Raw genomic sequence first — 18,811 nt, 5'->3', positions numbered from 1 at the left:
ATGGCTTGTCTGTCTTGCAGAAGGAAATTAGGTCAAAAGTAAATTTTCTTCAGAAGTTTGAAGACACTGCTTTATTGTGTGCTGTCCCCCATTGTTGCTATCAGAAGGCTAAAGCCATTCTGATTCTTGATGCTTTGCACCTGATTTTTTTTTCTTACTCCTTGCAGAATCTTTGCTTTTCCCCAGTATTCTAAATTTCATGATAATTTTCTTATGTGCGAATCTGTTTTCATCTATTGTACTAAGCAATCAATGTGTTCTTTCAATCTGTTGCTATTTGCTTCTCTGTTAGCTTTCCAGAACGCCTATTATTTGGGTGTTGTACTTTCTGGACCAGTCCTCTAATTTGGTCATATCTTCTCTTCTGTTTTCCATCTCTTTATCTTTTTGGGCAATTTCTTCAACTTCAATTTCCAAGCTGTCTATTGGGTTTTCATTTCTGTTATTGTTTTAAATTTCCTCTTTTCATCTATAAATAGTTGGGTTTTTTTTAAGCATTCTGTTCTGTTTTCATGTGTGTGACATTCTCTTAGCTTTCTGAAAAAACATTTGTCTTTTGAAATTTTCTTCTCCCTTCAGGGTCTCTATTTCCTCCTTGTTGCCTTTTTCTGTTTGTTATTTTGAACTCTCTTCCATGTACAGGCTTTCCTTACATGTCTGGTAATCCTTGGCTGTCTGCTCATATTTAAGAAGGAAAACTAGTAAGCTTATTGGAAGCTCTGAGGATGTGTGAGGGGCTTATTGACTTTGAGCATCACTGTAGAATAATATGTTTATGCTGTTTGTTGGGGAACTCCTAATGTCGACCCCCAAAGTCTCCTACTGGGGAACCGAGGGGATGGTCAGATTCTCCAGAGAACGCTCTTCCAAACTCTCACCTAGAGGGTGAAGATCTGCTTGTCCCAGTGCTGAGAGCTCAGGTGAGGAGTAAGACTGGAGGGGTCAGCATTCGGTATGCAGTTTTCTGTTTTGTTTAAGGTGTGGCATCTCCCAATCCAGGAACCCTGTCTTTAGAGACCAAACCTCCAGTTTTACCAGTTGGGATAGAGGCTGCTGCCCAGCAGGGTGGAGTTGAGAAGGGGATCTGGGGATCTAGAGATATGACTGGTTCTTAAACACCTTCCATCCCATTCTCTTATTTTAGTCACTCCTTCCTTCTCCTCCCTCCCTGCTTCAAGATGTAACTAGCACTATGTCTTCCTGGACCTTTGAGCATCTGCTGGTTGGTTCCTAACTTGTCTTACTCCTAATTTAAAAGTCAGCTTCCTTTGGTCTGCTAGTTCTATCACTACTTTTCCATCTATTTTCCATCTTCTAAAATCTTATTACTGTTATCCCTTAACCTGTTCTCCCTGTCCTTGTGGGTTTATGTCTTTTAAATGGTCAGTTTCCCTAGTTTTAGTGAGGTTTCAGGTGAGACCAGTATTAGATATGGTGTGTTCAATTCTCCATTTTTGCTTGGAAGTCCTTTACGTTTTGGTTGATTTCCTCAAATCTATCTTTCCAGTTCACTTTCCAGTTCTATATTTGTGTTACTCTGCTGTCTAACTTTTCCATTGAGTTATTTGTAGGAGTTCCATTTTGTTCTTTTGTCAAATCTGCTTATTTTATTTTTTTCATTTATTCCTATTATTTCATTATGGTTTTTAGTCTTTCTTTTATCACTTTAATAATTTAAAGCAATCTTATTTTGTAGTCCATTTCAGATTGTAGTATTGTTCCAATTCTTAGGATTTTAGTTTTAAAAAATTTCCCTTTATGACTGTCCCTCATGGTAGTTTATTTCCGTGTGTGTGTGTGTGTGTGTGTGTGTTTGTGTGTGTGTTTTGGCAAGTTCATCTTCACAGAGATTTCTTTTCTGTGGGAATCTTGCAAGTCCCAAGTTGTGAAATTGCATATTGGCCTTACGTATTGGCCACGTATTGTTTTTTCTGAAGATCTAAGGAGTTTTGATGGTCCTGGAACTGTGTTTATGTTCACTTCTTGTCATGGAACTCCCATACCCAGATACACAGATGCTGTAAATTCTGATCCTATAGCTGAATGTGGTTCATGTTTAGGGTTTTGATTTCTCAAAGGTGTTCTGAGCTCTGGGTATAAGGCTCTTCACCTTTGGGCCAGTGGGCAGGTACTTTTAGTCCCCTTTTCATGGATACAGTGACTTTTTAAGGCTTTGAGACTTATGAAAGAGGCTCAGTTCTGGCCTCCCCCTACCTCACGCAGGACCAAGGCCATGTCCTTTCTTCATGGGCATTAGAATCTAATCGCTATCCCCAGATCCCCAGGGACATTTCTGTAGGTCTGAAACTCTCTTGGGCATGGTGGAGTCAACTTTTTGTTAAAGCTCTGGCTACAGTTTTTATCTTCATTCTTGGAGCCTATGCCTCTCTCTTCCTTCCTAGCTTAGCTCTATGATGTTTTCTTGAGAATTTCTCATCTTTGTAGTCGGAAGGGACCAAAAGATCCACCTAGTGTTTGCCGTTTTGCTGGAAATGAACACTCACATCCACTATTGAGCTAAACCTAGAACATACTAAACAAAACCTGGAATTGACTGTAAAGGGGCGTGGATTGCCAGAGATCGAAAGGTTCTCAGAGATCACTTCATCCAACCCTAGCATTTTATTTAAGGAAACTGAGGCTCAAAACTGATGAAACCACTTGCCCACAGACACCTGGCCAGTTAGTGAAAAAGCTGGGGATAGAACTCAAAAGGTGGCTGCCTTTTTCTCACCACATCACAGGGAGGAGCACTGTCATCTAGCAGCCAGCACTTGTCTGGTTGAAACACACCTCCATCTGATGATTGTCGTGCCTTAAATCACTGCGAGATTTCGGGAAAGCCACATAGACCATTTGTGTTTGTTTTGTCTTATTTTTATCTTCTAAAATATATAATAATAATGCCTGTAGAATCACTTAAGTGGTTTTTTTCTCGTCTCAATTTTGTTTGTTTTCTACTTTTATTTTTTCAGAGGAGAACACCTTTTCCTTTCCTTTCTTCCTTTTCCTTGCTTTAAAGCCCAGTTCAGGTTCCATCATCTCCCAGAAACCTTTCCTGAAGTCTATAGAGCGATTTTTTCCTTCTCTAACTCCTATTGAAATTGTCATTTGAACCACATAGTTGGCACCATCTTATGAATATATCTGACTGTGTTTAATTATTGAATGTGGATGTCCTTTATCTCCCCAACTAAACTGTAAGTGCTAGTTTGCAGAAACTATGCTTAGGCATCTTTACCATTTCGCAAAGTGTTTTTCTTGATTAATTGATGAGGAAGCAACTTAGAGGAAATATGTTCTGTGAGATAGAGCCCAGGCTTTGTGTCAGGAAGCCTGGATTCCACCCCTTTTCTTGGCATCAGCTCCCTGGTGTGTTTGAACAAACCATCTTGCCTTGTATGGACAGGCCACTGAAATCTGACAATATGCTCATAGATAGAATGGTCATATAATTTATTATTCAAACTGCGACAGTTATGAGAGTAAAAGGAGGGGCACTATTAATAATTTTGCAGGGACAACAGGTGTAAACCAGGACTCTCTCTGACAAGCTGGGACATATAGTCACCTTATGTCATAGATCACCTTGAGCTCTTCAGAAAAATTTGCACAGCTGCTATCAAAATACCAGTCTTCCAACAAAAAATTATCATCCCTTACACAAGTTTTCATCCACCAGCACAGCTTCACAGGTAATAGAATTTTTAGTTCCCAGACATTCATGTTTTCTCAGCTACTTTCATGGCTTTAAATGCTCATTATAACTGAAGTTAAGGTAAATATTGGGTTTGAAAATTAGGGCTGCTAAGAAATGAATGCCTTTATTTTCCCTATCAACCCACTCTCTCTCCTGGAAGGAAAGACAGCCCTGACTTCCAGACTTGTGAGCCTCCTTTTCTTGAGTGCTTTTTGAAACATAGGGATCTTCCCCCTAGGATATCCAGCGACAGAGGGAAGGTCAGTGAATGATTGCTAATCCGCAAGACTGATTAAGTCTTCATATAATGGTGTATTTGGTGGCTTAGCATAGTAAAGTGAGGTAGGTCTTTAAAAAGACACTTTATAAGCACCATAGCTCACTAGCTGGCTCGCTTCTGCAGCTCCTGCTAGAGTATTCTGTACATAATAGGTACTTCAGAAATGTTTGTTAGCTTGAAATTCTGAGGAACACTTGGAAGACAGTGGTAGCTAGTAAATTCACTTACCAGTGCTAGTAACCTCATTTCTGCTTATGCTTCAGGAGTACTGCCATGGTTGGGGCATGGTGTTGGAATGCGAAGTAAAACAGATACTATCTCTACCTTCCAGGATTTTATGATCTAGAGGCAGTGTTAGAGCTGTAAACAACTAAGCCTAAGAAAGTTCAGAAGAAAGAACAATCACTTTTGACCTGGGGGAGTGAGGTGGCATTTGAGCTAGGCTTGAAAAGTAGGATTTTACTGTAGGACAGAGGTGGGAGAAGGCCACTTCACACAGAGGGAACAGCACAAACAAAAACCTGCAGGAGTACGGTTGCTTGGTATGTTGGGGAATGAGAAGAAGTCCTGTGTGTTTGCAAGATAAGCTTTAATACGTAGTGGGTTGGGAAAGGCAGACATCCTTTAATGTCAAACTGGGGAGCTCAGGTTACATTATGCAGACAACAGGAATCACATAAAGTTTTGGATGCCTGCAGTGATGTCAACCAGCTCATGCGTTAGAATGATAACCTGGTTGCAGGGAGACCAGAAGGAGGGAGACCAGTTATGAAGAGGCATTGGTGTTTAGGAGAGGTATAAATGCAGGGGAATAAAAAGGAGGAGGAAGGTAGGAGATCCAGAGTTGGCAGTTGGTTGGAAGTAAGGCTGAGGAGGAGAGGAGAACCAAACACAACACCAAGGGACTGAGTAGGTGGTGACACCATGAAAAGCCCCTAGAAAGCTAGAGAGGAGCAGAATTCAACTGGTAGAGAACTGTTGATTTCTAGGGAGGTTTGTGAGGAGTTGAAAAAACCTTGAGCAGTGCTTTGCATAAAGGAGGTGCTCTGTAAACACTACAATTGAAGGAAGGAGGGAGGGAAGGACAGAAAAGAAGGAAGGAAAAAAGAAAAGAAGGAACTTTTCCCTTCTCCCCACTGTGCCATAACATGGGTTTTAGGGGATGTGGTGGGAATCATTCATTAGGGCTATTCTTGCTAATTATTTTGTGTTAAGTGTACAGACCACGAGAGGACTCAGAAAGGATGGAAGATCAGAATTCATTGGTGTCAGACAGAAGAGAGGTGAGCTTTGAGCCAGACTTGGAAGAAGAGAGAGAATTGAGGTGATGAAGAAGCCGTACTGAGACGGAGAGGGTAGCAGGGGAGAAGGCAAGAAGGCAGAAGCAAGCACACCATGCATGTAGAGAAAGAGAATAACTCTGATGGACACTGGAGGTAGTTTCCACGTGTGGAGAAAGGTCATGGGTGAGCTATGGGGGTATTCATCTGGAGGAGGTTGTTTGCTTACTTTCTGACAAGCCTATCCTGAAACTCTATCAAGAGAACTCAGTTTCTCTATGAAAACCAACCTAATTCCTCCTAGATGTTTTTCCTGCCCATTTGGAATAATAGCCTGGCAATCCTTTGTGTGATTAGAAACCAAGCAACATTGACTTTTTCTGAAGAGCCATTTCAGGATAACTCTCAATAAATCCTTTTATTGGAAGTACTGGCCAGTACTTTGTCTTACAAAATGCTTTTTGGTTTCTTTGCCTCAGTCTTTGATTATTTGGTAAACATTTTAGTTCCGTGATTACATGGTGTTTAGATGGCAATGCATGAGTTGCATTACTAAAATTGTTTGCCTTCAGTTATATTACATCTGCTCCAGGAATGCTAGAAAATACAAATGCAGTTTATTTAGCAGGCTACCTCAACTGGAGCATCTGAGAGAGAAGGTGTAAAATCTAGCAGTTGGTGTGATGTCTCATCTTGAATCAGAGAATCTTGAAGCTGGGAAGTTCTTGGAAGCCTTCTATGCCACCTTCTTCAGCACGGTGCCACCCATCCTCTTCCTGAATAGTTCTAATGAAGGGGAGTTCTCAGAATGTGCCAACTTTTAGAAAAAGGCAAACCACAATTGAATAAAAACTTTAAAATTTATTTCTCGTGTAACACTGATCCTAAACTTGTTAGGTTGGCTACAGTATAAAATAAATGGAAGCCAGAAGTTTCCTGGGAATATTTTCACTTGATCTACAAAATCCCAGTGTGTGTCTGATACAATGCTTGTCAGTGGTGCACGTCTTTTCTGGGTGGAGGAAAGATTTTACGTCATCTTATCACATAATTTCTCTTCATTGTATGGTTTCTCCCACTTATTTTGTCTTTTCCCTTGGGTATTGCACCTTTCCTTGATTTGAGTTCCAAGATGTGGCTGCATTTAGAGACTTGTTATTAAAAATGGGCAGGTCTCTAAAACAGTCACAGTTCTCTATAACTTTTGGATTAAATCAACCTACTTTGACATTTGGCTGTGTGTTTGCAGACATCCGTATAAACTATGCGAAGTGCCCCTGAGACTTAGCAGTTCTTCTTCAGCAATGTTTCACTCATTCATCTGTTTATTTAGAAAACACCTGAGGCCCACTGTGTTCCTTTCCATTTCCACCATTTCCTCTTTATTTGGGGCCCTTATCATCTCATACTGACACTCCTGCTTCATACATGGGTTTTAATCTCTGCCTGTGGGGACCACTGCATGATATCCTAAAACGTCACTTTGATGATTACCCTCTCCCACTTAACAGCCTTCGTGGCAGAATTTTTTAAATAATGTTTTTGTTTTGATTACAGAAGCAAGATATAGTTTTTGCAGAAAATCTGGAAAATAGAGAAAAGAAAAAAAATTGCTCATAATCTATCACCAAAAAAACCAAAAAAGAGCATGTTGTTAAGATGTTTGTACACATACTATAAGTTGCTCTTCTCCTGTCTTTGCCTAGCACTGAGAACCTTCCCAGTCTGGTCCCAGCTTGACTTTATAACCTTATCTCTCTACTTGTTTCTGCTCTGAGGCTCTATATTGCCTTGTATAAGACTTTTCATATTTCACCCATAATGAATTTTTTCTGATTATATAAATAACACATGTCATTGTAAATATTTTTTTAAAGTACATATAAGGAATAAAATAAAAATGATCTTCAAAAATATCTCAACACCCTGAAATGAAAACCATTGACATTTTGTAGACCATTTGTCATCATCTGTTTATAGACGTGTGCCTAAGTACACACACATGATTTCCTATAAATGAGATCATAGCATCCATGTGGTTTTTATGGTTGACATCTTCTTTCATTTTCACTTATTTCTTTCCTCCCACTCCCCTCCTTCCCTCTACCCTAATCCCTCTCCTCCAGACCGCCGGTGTTATTAACCTTGTATATATCCTTCTATGCTTTACTCCATGCTCATACAATTATATCAAACATTTAGATAGATAGATAGATAGATAGATAGATAGATATAAAATATTCACACATACATGTTGTGATTTTTGTCATTGTTTTATAAAAATCAGATCATATGTCCCTCTCTGCATCTTGCTTTTTACTCACTTAATGGTGATACATTATTGAAATTCCTCCATTCTTTCTTTTTCATGACTGCATACTAGTTCTTGGTTGACTGTAGCATGGCTTATTGAATGATTCTACTACAAACAATGCTGTAGTGAACATCCCTGTGCTCATATGGGCATGAGATGGCTTGATTGTGGACAGCAGTTTTAAATTTGGATATGTGTTTCCAAATGGTGCAGTGATTTCTATTTCCACCAGCATGTCTGAAAGTACCTTTTTCTGCATCCTGCCATGTGGCTGTGACATTGTCACCTCCAAAGGGCAGTGCCTCTAAATTGCAGGGGAGATGGGGGACAGGGTCCCTTTGAAATACAAAATTTCAAGACAAATATGGGGCCTAAATAAGACCATCACAGTAACATATGTAAGAGGATTCATTAAGAGGAGATCACTGGAGTTGGGTTCTGGGGAAGGCATATTTATAGAAATGAACCCTATGGCCTGAAGTGTTATTTTTGTTTTTAGGATGATTTTCTTTTTACCTGACATTATTTGGTTAACATGGCAGCTAGAAGTTTCCCTCTTGGCTTTAATTTGCTTCTTTACAGCTTATGTCAGAACTCAAAAGGTAAGACACATCACACATGACTTTTGAACATTTGCATCAAACCTTGAGAATACGCAGATGGAGGGATGTCAAGGTGAGATCTGACTGCGAGTTCCCTGTGAACATGGTTTATATTTTAAATACTTTCAAATTAACTGTATGTGTGGTGTTAAAAGTTGGGAAGCAGGTGGAAGGGCTGGAGCTAACAGACCGACTGCTGAGTGTGTGGGGAGGTTTGTCTCACCTCCTGGCCTCTGAGGCGGCTCCCGTTCACTTTCCCTCCTCACTGGCTAAGTCCTCACTCCCTTCCTCCGAGTCACGGACTGTCTGGCGCTTCCTGCCCTCGTCCTGGATGCCGATATTTGCCACCACTTCTCTTGTCCTCCTCAGTTTTCTTGTTCACGCCTTCTGCCTCTCTCCCTTCCATTTCTTCTCAGCTTTCCCACCAAGAGGCTTGGCTTTTGCAGCCATTGCCTGCCGTTGAGATTGCCTTTTTTGGCCAGCAAGCCTGCCCTCCCACGTTGTTTGATGTGCAACCTGAAGGTCATCGGCCTGTCTTAGCTGTTTTCATCCCTGATTTTTCTGTTGATAGGCTCTCCACCTGACAGCAAGGCTTCTTCCAGCTTCCCTTTAATTTTTTTAACTGACACCGTTTTGGGACCTCGAGTCCCTGAGGGCCTGAGGCTTCCCTGTACTTTAAGGTAGAAAGAGATTCCATCTCTGAGAGATCTCTGACCAGCCTGTTCTGCAAAAGCATGTTGGCTGTCGGTGTCCTATCAAGTGAAGAGCTTCTGGATTCCTGTGGGTTGTTAGAGCTGTGTGGAGAACACATGAGGTCATCTAGAATACGGTGCCGTCATTCTTCAATATATTCTCAATGTCAGGGAAAGTCAGGATGAGGATTCTGGTCTTAACACCTTAATTCTGCATTTACTCACAGTTGTGGATTAGACAAAACCTAAACATTATTTTGATGTTGTGTGTGTTTGTGTATGTGTGGTTTAATATGTACAGCTTGTCTGAACGCAGTAGCTCTGTGGTTTTTCTTTTACTGAGAACTGCATTTTTTTTCCTTTTCTAAGAAAATGCTAGCTTCCTAGCTAAAGTCTTTCTTTTGAGTTTGTCAGCAGTGAGGGGTGCTGTGCGAGGACCTGTTGGTGATAATCAGATCAAACAATCACCCAATTCAGGTGACTTGAACACATCATATTGACTAAAATAGTATTAAGCATGTGATGCTGGCGTGTGACTTTTGAATGTTTGCCAAGAAAAGCACCCAAGTGGCTTCGACTGGCTGCAAGAGTAAGAGATTTGCCTGTTTTACTGTTTTCACATGCATTTTTATTTGAGAATCTGAAACCAACCCTTATAGTTTGGGGAGGGAAAGTAACACATACAGTCAGCGTGAATCTGTTTACCTGCTTTTCCCTTTCACTGCCTGTAAGAATTCAGGTCACACAGTCCTGATCAAGAGCCATGTATGAATTAGGGGACGTGTATCTTAACAAATTCGAAATTACTGTATGTTCCTTCTCTCTCACACCTCGTTCCTGCAACTCCTTTCCACACTTTTTCATCCTTCATGGAAAGGTAGGGACCTGTATTTGATAAAGCTTGGAATTCAGACCTAAGATACCCGGGTCTCAGTTGTGGCTTGTGGCCACTTATTACCATGAGAGTCACTCTCTAGTCTTGGTTTTCTAATCTCTAAAATGGGACACCTTACTTCACGTGGCTGTTAAAAGCATCATAACTTCCTTCCTTTCCTCCTTTCTTTTGGAGAAACTCACTATTTTCAAAACTATTAAATGCAGTATTTTTAGGGCCACTTAGAAGTGTCCCCTAACAACAGAAGGCAACTAGAAATGCCATATTTTACCGTCATATTCATTACAGTCCTCCCCCCGCCTCCAATAAAGAAAATGACTACATTTCTGATAAAACCTGATTGCATTCTGATACAAACTGTGCAGGAACTAGGATGATCAATAGATGAGGTGTCTCCTGATGTTCCCGATTTAAGAGTTTCACTCTGGTGCCTCTGTAGAAGGGCCTTCACATAACGTGGCTCTGCCGTGTGGGCAAATGCATCATTAGCTATGTAGAGACAGCGATTGCAGCCAAGTTAGAATAATGACAAATGCCATGGTATTTTACATTCCAGGGAAAAAGAACTACATATCAGCAACATATATTATTGTCAAGTACCTATTTCACTATACATGTCTGAGGGTCTAAAATATGTCCAGACCCCCCCTAAAATAAAATGTAGAAACTCAGGGTTTACCAAAACTGCAGTGCTTCACCAAAGGGAATTTTAGTTAAGAATTACAAGGGACTACTTTAAAAAGGTAGATGGCTTAAAACTGGAAATAAAGGATGCCACACAGAGACTCTTGTGGGCTCAGAAAATCAGAAGATGAAGGTTTGTGTCAAGAGAAAACAAGACCAGCCACTCTCAGGAGGCAGTTTTCTGAAGGCTATGGAAAGATGTAAAGAAATACAGGCTGTGAAATGACAAATGGACACAGGGAGAACAAGCAACGTTTGAGGGTAAAACTTGATATTTGGGATGAGCTGGAATGAAGTAAAGAGAAAGGCTGGAGATTCGGAACTGGGTCAGAGAACAATCAAATCACGAGTGAGGATCCAGCGTGTGGGTTACCAGGATGACAGGAGGGGCGGAATCTTCAAAGTCAGACGAAGCTCGAAGCAACTGGATTTATTTAGCGAGTCCTACAGAAGTGAATAACAGGAAAATAAAAACCTACATTAGGGTATGAATGGCAGGGGGAAAAATGAACTGAAAGGAAAGCAGGAGGCTTATGGGCAAGATAAGCTCATTCTGAGACATATGACTGAACTGAAACCCAGATAAAATATTATCTTTTAATCCAGTGTCTTTCATTATAAGTTTAGTTTCTTTGTATTTCATTCACAAAAGAGCAGTATGCATTTAAATTAATATATTTGCTCATAAAATTGTGGCTAGAAACTCATTGCTGATGAGAATATTACGAATTAAAGACGTTTTAACAAATAGTTCTTGGAAAGTATAACATGGGACTGAAATTTTAAGCCCATGATAAGATAATAAAGACTCAACGCTAATCTTACAGTCACTGTTTTGTAAAGAATGAAAGATTACTCTTCCTTGGGCCTGAAGGCCACACTTCCCCATCCCGCCACCAAGATGATAACCACAGGGTGAGCCTCCAGGCCTCCCCTGCTGAGGCCTCTGGGAATCGCCTCCTGTTCATTCACGTTCTGTCCTCTCTGCCTCTTGTCCTCTGTTTGAATAGTCCAGGCTGTTCCAGGAGTCCCCAGCCATCCCTCACCTTCCAGAACCTTCACGATCTCCCCTTTACCACTTGCAAGTGTATCCAGGGATCCCAAATCCTGGAAAAAACTGCCTTTAATTCTGCTGCTCCTTTAGACTGCCATCATCTCTCCTCCCCATGTTTTTAAGCTTCTTAAAAGCTGGCTGGTCTCTCTCTAACTCTACTTCTTCCCCCCCTCTTCCCCCTTCCCCCCACCCCTCCTGTGAGTCTTCTGTTTCTATCGCTCTAATAAAACAGCTGTCTTAGAAGGGGATTACACACCAACTTCTGAGGACATCCAGAGCCATGCTGTTTTACTTTTCTGTAGCAGCTGGAACCCGGGAAACGTCTCTCTTTAAACACTAGACCTTCTTGCTGCTGTTACACAAGCCTAATTCCTCCTCCAACCTTGCTGACCAGCCCGTCTCCATGCAACACACCAGCTTTTCTTTCCTTTCCCACTAGGGTAAGTACAGGCATTGGTCCCAGTACAGGCCTTACGCTCTTCGCTGTTTTCTCTCTCTTGGAAATCTCATCTACTCTCTCTAAACCTTTCAACTTGTATGCAGGTTGTTCCAAAACCCCTATCTCTGGACATGACCGTTCTCCTGTTTCCATCCCAAATTTCCAGCTCTCTGCTAGTCACATCCACTTGGATAATCCACCACCATTTTGAACCCAGCCCCACCTCCTCCTGCCCCAAGCCAAGCCCTACCCCTGATGTTGCCAGTGTCTGGTAATGGGGGTACCTCGTCCTGGTCCCCACATCTCAGTCATGTTTGGTTCCATCTTCTCGCTTTCTTCTATATCCACTCACTAACACCTCAGTTCCTTCATTTCTTTTTTTTTTTTTTTTAAGTTTTTATTTTTATTTATTTTTTTTCCCCCCAAAGTCCCAGTAGATAGTTGTATGTCATAGTTGCACAGCCTTCTAGTTGCTGTATGTGGGACGCGGCCTCAGCATGGCCAGAGAAGCGATGCATCGGTGCGCGCCCGGGATCCAATCCCCGGGCTGCCAGCAGCGGAGCGCACGCGCGCGCTTAACCGCTAAGCCACGGGGCCGGCCCAGTTCCTTCATTTCAAACTCTGTTCTCATGGTGTTGTTCCTAAAAGTGAAATGGATGGGCAGTCTACTGAACTCTTACTTGACCTGTGTAAGCAGAAGTTAGACATAAGTCTAACTTGAATCATAAAAATAGAGAGTCATGGCCCCTCAATCAATTTCCAGACTTGAGCCAGTTTACAGACCCAGAACCCCTTGAAGGAAGGGGAGGCTGGGTCCCCTTGAGGAAGGACCCTGCCACACTGCCAAAAATTTATGCTGTAAATCTTTCACCTAGCCTTCCCCAAAGGGACCTACAGCCTTTTACCAGGGTAACTGTGCACTGGGGAGAAGGAAATAATTAGACCTTTCGAGGGTTACCGGACACAGGCTCTGAACTGATGCTGATTCCAGGAGACCCAAAACATCCCTGTGGGCCGCGAGTCAAAGCAGCGGCATCAGGAGAGGTCCACTGATCCCTGGGGCTTTCACTCCATCCTGCGTCCATTCCCACAGCACTTTGTGCGGCTGGCCGGGCTGCCTGCAGGCTTCCTCCCTCTCCTCGGTCCCGCCAAAGCACCTCTATGACCTTTACATTCCTTGGCTCCAAACTTCCACTGGTGCCCAGTTCTCAGGAAAAGGCCAGCCTTCCTTAGCCGGATCGTTCAAGCCCTCCACAAGGACTGCTTCCCCTCTCCCCAAGCCTTCTTGGCTGCCGGTCCTTCGCCCTATACTCTGCCCTGCACCCCACCCCAGATCTGCGTGGCACGCTTTCCTTCCTCTCGCTTTTGCCTTAACTCGCGTTATTCCCTGCATCTGGTATTTCTTTTGGGTCCCCTTCTCTGCATTTGTGTGCTGCCTGTTTTTGGCACAAATATACCACGTCCCCTTGTAAAACCGTTTTTCTCCACTTTGGCCCGTAACAGCCAGGGAAATGAGCAAAAAAGTGTGGATGGATTAATTCACCAGAGTTGGGAGAGAGGAGGGGTCCTTCTAGGAGTGGGTCGTTAACAACGTTCATAAACAAAAGATTGCCTTGTTTATACCTGTTCTTCAGAGTCAGCATTTCTTAAATCTGCTTAAGGTGAAAGTGAGTGCTTTGTGTTTAAAAAATCATATGGGAAGCACAGAAATAAGAAATGTTCACTTTGTTTAATGTGTGAGTATTCCACGACAGGTGGCCTCTCGACTTGCACAAATAAAACGGAATTGGCTGAAACCTATCAGCAGAGTAGACGGAATAATGACCAGGTGGTGGGACCAGGAGCAGATGGGGAATATTTACTTAGATTTTCAGTTCTTCTTGTTAAGAGTCCCTCTAATCAAGTACCTTCCTCAGATGTGAAATAAACTTCCAGTGTCTTTGAATAGTCTTTTTGTAAAAAAGGTAATTCGCATGCCGGTTTCTCCTTTTTCCAAAATCAAGGGTAGAATAACCAGATAGGGTCAGTGGAGTCCATGCAAGCTTCAATTTCCCAAGTTTCCTTTCAGACTTTTATTTGAAGTTTCCAGATCTCACAGTCAAAACAGCACAGAAATTAAATTGAAAATATGATAAATCCCGGGGATTTTTTTCATACCAAATAAGGCAACGTCACCCTGGAGATCTGTGCAGACTCTAACATGGAGGCAGAGTTTGACATGACCACTGTTCACCCGGCCTGGCACTCCAGTGGACCTGCTGCCAGGAGCCCTCAGTGTTCCCTTTGGTCTTCAGAAAATCTTGTAATTCTCCATGCAGCATTAGCCCTCGAGCATCTTAGAATTATGCTTCTCCTTTGACTTACGCAACATGGCTCTATTGCTGGTTTTCTTCTCACTTCTCTGACTACTGCATTTCCATTTCCCTTTATAAATGTTTACCAAACATTTATGTAGCACCTACTGGGGGCCAGAGCTGCACTTAGTTGCATGGATCTATGCAAAGATGAGTGGGACGTGCCCCTGCCCTTTAGGGGCTCCCAGCACCCCCATGCTCGTCCCACCGCCTCTCTGCATGTCTCCTTCCTCCTCCGCCGTAACTCTGAGCACTCGGCACGGTCCCCAAGCCGTTCCCTTCTTCTCTTCTCCGCTGTGCACTTGCTTCTTCAGAAAGGTTCTTTCTCGTGGCATCAGTCATAAAACTATATTCCCTGTCCTATTTTCTCATCTGAAGTTTAGTACTGAATTTCCTCTTGTTTTCTCCAAAATTCGGTGAGGCCAACCAGCTCCCCGTGAGTGCTCTCTACCTCTGTCAGGAGTGGCTCAAGTTTCCCTTTTTTCTAGACTCCAAATCTGGAAACCATCCTAGGTCATCCTCCCCTTCTTTCTGTGTGTCCAGGAATCAGTGTTCAGGCTTTCTCTGTCCTGCTCATTGATTCTTTCCTTCTTCACCATTCCCACTGTCTCCATCCTACCTGGTCCTGATGACCACCCACCTGCCTTAGCCCTTCCAATGAGCTCTGCATATCCATCCAACATCATCTTTAAATCCTCTTATCGATATCCCTCTTAAGTGGCAGAGATGATGTCTTACTCTTTCATATCTCTGACAGCATATTACCCAGCACCTTGCACATAGTAGGCACATAACCAATGCTCATTGATCTGTTGTTGCAAAAGCATACCTGGATTTTAGCTTGTCAACCTCAGCTTTCCTACTCTGTTTACCTTGCAGAACTTCCAGATAGTGATTCCAGCGATGACAGTCCCCACTGTCATGGCTGTGGAGGAAGTGCAGGGAATTGGCAGAGAACAGTGAAACTAATCAAAACACTGGGAAATGAAATGAAGGAGGGAAATTCAGGAATTGGAATTCTTTGATATGGAAGAGACAAGGATAGTGAGGGCTTACTGTCTACCTCGTTATTGCCCACGGCCCTTGTGTTGTGTTGCGTTGTGTTAATGGAGCACAGACAGTGCCAAGGCCGCATAATGCCGTTGGGTGGCGCAGTCCAGGACACACAAGAGGTGGGAGGCTCTGCACGCTGACCGAGCAGATCCTGGAGGGAGAGCTATGGACACAGCCATGGAGGTGAGCCAGACTTCCTCCTCAAAGAGCTTAAGCTTTCATAGGGGTCAGACATGGAGACAGTGAACTATAATAGAAGAGGAAGAGGGTAAGGCACAGTCGGAAAGGTACAGGTTCAAAGTGAGGGAAGATTTCTAGTGAGAATTGTCAAGCCCCGAAATGGGTTACGAAGAAAGCTGTGGCCTCTTCTTTCCTAGAAATGCTCGAGTTGTAGCAGACAAACTCTCCACAGTGGCCTGAGCGCTGACTTCTCTGGAGGCTGGAGGATGGGAGAGAGCCTCTGGCTTTCCATTCCCACAGCCCATTTATCTGGATCGCTCAGTTTGCTTTGCAGAGTTAGTTTGCTGCAGGCTGCTGCTTAGTCAACCACAGAAGTGAAATTTGCGACTTATGAGAAATAATAAAAGATCTTTCTTTTTCTAGACTTCCTCTAGTCAAATGGGTGTTGTTGTTTTCTTTCTAAATGGGGGAGTTTGTTTTGCTTTTTTTCCTTTCGTGGCATTCAAATTTAGCTTTTGTATATACTCTGCCCAGGAGTTGAGTACATTTATGAGAGAAGCAAGGCCCAGATCATAATGAATTCTCACCATTTTCTCAAGATGGTGTGTGGAGAGTGTGTACAGATGGAAGAAGTTAGGCTGTTGAAGACTGTATGGAACTCAGTGGCATTAACGGTGGAGACTTTTACTTTGACTCAACCATTTAAGCACTTACTCCGTGCTCTGCTCAATGCTTGTCAGTTGCAAAAGAAACAAAAATGCATGAGACATTTTTGTCCTGCTTTCAGGGGGGGCACTTACAATCTAGCAGGGAATATAAAAATATGTGTGCAAAAAAACATATGTGTATTACAAGAAAAGATTCTTCTGGTTCAAAGGAAGGCCATCATCGAGGATGACGTCTTGGTAGAATTATAGTAGTCCGTTGAAATTCAGCTTTTTAAATCTTTGTCATTTCTATCTTGTATTAGTCTGGTTTTTCACTTTTTAAAAAATATTATTTCTGGATAGGTAATACATTCATGTTGTTCATATACTGAAACAGTTTAGAAAGGTATTTGTTGATGTCGCACTCCTACCCCTGTGCCCGTCTACCCAATTCACTACTCCCTTACTCCACTGAAACAGGTAATTATGTATGTTAATTTCTTGAGTATATATCCAGTATCTCTTCATGCAAAATAAATACATATTATTTTAAATTTTCAGTTTTTCTTACACGAAAGGCAGCATACTGCTTCCCTTGTTCTTCACTTGGCCTGTTAATTTAACGGTATATCTTGGAGACCTTAGCATGTCAGTACACAGAGTGCATCCTTTTTCTTTCTTCATAGGTAGGATGCTACCATCCTACTATTTCGTTGTTTTGGAGATATCAGGGTGTATCAGTTATCTATTGCTGCATAACGCACTGCTCCATAACTTAGTGGCTTAAAACAAGAACAGTTTTATTTATTCACAATACTATGGGTGAGCTATTTGGACCTGGGTCAGCTGGGTGGGTTTCTTCTGGTTTTGCATGGATTTGCTCATATGGATGAGGTCACTGGCAGCTTGGCCAGGGCTAGATGGTCCAAGATGGCTTCACTCACATGTTGGTGGTGGATTCTGACCACTGCTTGGAATATGTGTCTCCAGGAGACTAGCCCAGGTTTCCTCACATGGTGACTGGATTCCAAAAGTAGAGAGGGATTATGCCCCAGTGCAAAAAGCTTATTAAGCCTCTGCTTGCATCACGTTTGCTGATGTTCCATTACCAAAGCAGGTTATAGGACCAAGCCCAGCATCCGTGTGGGAAGGACCTTCACAAGGGAGTGAACATGGGAGGGATGATTCGTTGGAGGTCATTATGTAACTATCTACTACATATGGTTAATTACCCACCTCTATTGATGGACACCCAGTTATTTCCAATCTCTTGGTATCACAAATAATGCTCCAACAGATAACCTTGTTCATCAGTCAGTTCATATGTGTGCAGGATAAATTACCAGAAGCAGTTGCTGGGGCAAAGGGTAAATGCTTTTTACGTTATCTATCTATTCTATTTCTGTGGTGCTATTTCACTGGTTATTTTAAGCTTGTGTTCTTCTATTACTTGTGCAGGAGCTTTGAAAATGTGAAAAGAATTTAGATAGGAAATGCATATAAATTGAATTAATTAGAAACTAATTCCTAAAATAACAAAAAAGATGAAAGCTATACTAGAAATCAAGTAACTTTGAATAAAATAACATGTATTTGAATGAATACATCTATTATTATAATAGTTCTTTAGGTTTCTATTGTGTTTACAGTATAGAAACAGTTTGCTTATAGTATCTCACTTAATTCTCAGTACAATTCTATGATTTGAAGATATAATTGGCCGCATTGTATATATATATATAATGTGTGTGCGTGTGGTTTTTCTTCAGACTTAAAGAAGTTACATGACTTGCCCCAACCAGCAGGTTATAGCCAGGATACATACCCAGCCCTGTGACAACAAACTTGACCTTTTCCTATTAACTACATCTCATTAGTAGGGACTGCGTCTTGTATCTTAACTTAGCTTCAAGTGACATTAATTCGCTCTACTTGCTAATTGCCACACTCATACATCACAATCACAAGTAGTGTCTTCTCAGGAGGCTCTTTTTAAAAAATTAGAAATAGTTCATTTCTAATTTTTGAATACTTGGGAACATCCCTCAAGTTTTCTCTTGTTTTGCGTGTGACATCACTGTCCAAGCTGAGAGCTCTGTTTCCTGAGCTTAGGCACTAGTAAATCCTGCAAGAGGAATTCTCTTTAAGCCCGCAGGCTTGCTTTCAGCCTTCAGAGGAAAAGAGGAGTTATTTTTAAATAAACCCTTGTCTTGGCCCTCCTGCAGTGGACAGGGAAAGTAAACTGTTTTCTTTTTTTCACTCACACTCAGACATTTTCGTAGGGGCTTGGTCACGGCAAAGTGGGCCCCGCGTACAAACCACCCGCTTCCCTGAAGCATGATTGATTAGCAAAGCTGTTCTGCCCAAGGGCAGCCTGTTTGCTTGAGCCTGGATGTTGACAGTTCCTACATGCACAGATTTTAAAACAGGTCTCTCTTCCCTGGGCTGCAGGCTACGGGCCAGGATGCTTATTCTTGAGGTAGGGGAGAGGAGAAAGGATCCACTTTGGGGAGCAGGGCAGGCTGCATGGCTCAGGAATCACTCATTCTAGAATTCCCAAACCGTGGCAGCTTATGCCTACATAGTCCCTGTTGAGAGACTTCGGACGTGCTGGGTCCGGGCTGCAGAAGACATGTG

General features: G+C 42.3%; 1 protein-coding gene across 1 annotated transcript in view; it reads left to right on the top strand.

Annotated features, from left to right (window-relative positions):
• BCL2 (BCL2 apoptosis regulator) overlaps positions 1 to 18,811 on the top strand; it is a 168,995-nt gene that overhangs the window by 78,224 nt on the left and 71,960 nt on the right. The gene's annotated exons all lie outside the window — the stretch shown is intronic.

The sequence above is a fragment of the Ceratotherium simum genome, chromosome 14, assembly GCF_057802395.1.
Source record: "Ceratotherium simum simum isolate JZ-2026a chromosome 14, ASM5780239v1, whole genome shotgun sequence".
In the NCBI taxonomy this organism is placed as follows: Eukaryota; Metazoa; Chordata; class Mammalia; order Perissodactyla; family Rhinocerotidae; genus Ceratotherium; species Ceratotherium simum.
Note: the sequence above shows the minus strand (reverse complement) of the source record. Positions and strands in the feature narration are given on the sequence as shown.